This window comes from Magnolia sinica, chromosome 3 (genome assembly GCF_029962835.1).
Source record: "Magnolia sinica isolate HGM2019 chromosome 3, MsV1, whole genome shotgun sequence".
NCBI lineage: Eukaryota > Viridiplantae > Streptophyta > Magnoliopsida > Magnoliales > Magnoliaceae > Magnolia > Magnolia sinica.
This window is the reverse complement of record NC_080575.1, coordinates 34,989,975-34,991,829: the sequence shown is the minus strand read 5'-3', so window position 1 is coordinate 34,991,829 and position 1,855 is coordinate 34,989,975.

The following is a 1,855-nucleotide window of genomic DNA, read 5'->3' as shown; positions in this document are numbered from 1 at the left end:
TCTAAACCAGTCCAATGTTACAACCGTGGAGATTATGGACATATTGCCCCTGATTGCCCTAGCAAAAAGAAATTCAAAGGTAAGGCAACTACGGCAACATGGGATGATATGGAGGAGTCCGATTCTACTCAAGATGACTCCTCTAGTTAGGAAGACATGAACAACATGCGCATTTTATCAGCTTATGTCACACCATCCCTCCCTAGAAATGTGGGAGATCATAATTCCTCAAATAGGTGACCTAAGAAGGTCCCTTTGGGCTGAAATGATGAATCTGAGGATTAAGCCTCTCATATATTCCCTATTGTTAAATTTAAGGATTTCAGCCTCTTGTTTGAACATATAGCTAAATCAAAGGATTAAAGCCTTATATTTGTGCTAATTGTTAAATTTAAGGATCTTAGCCTCTAGTTATTGTTGTGATTTCATTTGCATTCTCACTCCTTTATATATTATGGAATCCAACCTCAAAACATAAAAAATCTAAAACAAAAAAAATCTAAAAAATCACATAGGTAAATTTTTCTTGTATCTTGCATTTTTTTTTTTGTGTTTCAGGGGATTTCGGTCCGACCAAAATCAGGTTGTGCTATGTTATTTAAAAAATCCCTCTGCACAATTTCATTTTACGTTGGAGATTTTTTTCTTCTTTCCCTTAATTCAACTAGAGGGTTTTTGGATCAAAATCGACCAAATCAATAGTATTTCCAGTTCTCTTTCTCCAAATCCTAGGTATTATTGCTCTTTCTCTTCTTAGGATCATTTTTCCCCTTGTTAAGTTACCTATTCCACTCTCATTCTTCTCCAATGGGGAATTCGGAATCGACTCCTCCCAGCAAAGGTCACAATAAGAAAAAACATGACCTTGGCAAATCTTCTGGGATGAGGCATGAGCTTTGTGCCCCAAAAAGAGGGAGGACCTCTAGTCAAACCCCTAGACCCTCGACCTGCCTTAGTTCTTCCACGGCTAGACCATCTCCATCACCGAGCCCCATAGCCACTAGGTGTGCCAATAGGAAAATCATTTATGAAAGAAACATCGACCGAGTGTGCCTTGATAAGTTCAACGTGTACGACATCCTTTACCGTCATGGATGGCATCCGATCTTATCATTTGGGGGAGAGGTTCATGAAAATCTTGCTCGGTCCTTCCTCTCCCATTGCACTCAGCCTAATGATGATACACCCTAGATTTTTAGTAAAATATCGATGATGGGTTTTCAAAACACCCTCTCGCATTACGTCCCTCATCGAGGTGCCCCTGTGCCACGAATAACCCACTGAGCTTCCAATAACACCGACAGCTAAATGGATTATTTAAACTAAATTTTTGTGTAATGGTGATGATGTAGAATGGAGCAACGAAAACGCACTTTGGGCCTCGAGTATGTCTAATGACTACCGTATCCTGCATCTTATTTTTGTCTATAATGTCTACCCTCAGTCGGGTAATTACACCGAGCTCACCCCTTTCATGGTATAAATTCTATACAATCTTAGAAAGGGGGAACCGATGTGTCTTCTGACCATGATATATCATCAGATAGTCTTTATGTTTGAGTCAAATTCATCTGGGATACCTTTTGATCGATTGTTATGTCAGCTAGCCTTCTAATGTGGGCTTAAAGGGATAGAGGGTGCATCGATCACAACTCCAAAATTTAATGCACAAAGTATTCAGAAAATGAAGCTCTCCTCTAAACATGGATTTGGTGGCCTAGCAGAAGAAGACATCCAGGACTAGGCTAAGGACACCGCTGAGGCAGCCAAGGATACACAGCTGCCTCCTGTTGCTCTTAAACCCCTACCTCCCAGGATGATATTTCACACACATCAGAGACCAGCAGGTGCAGAT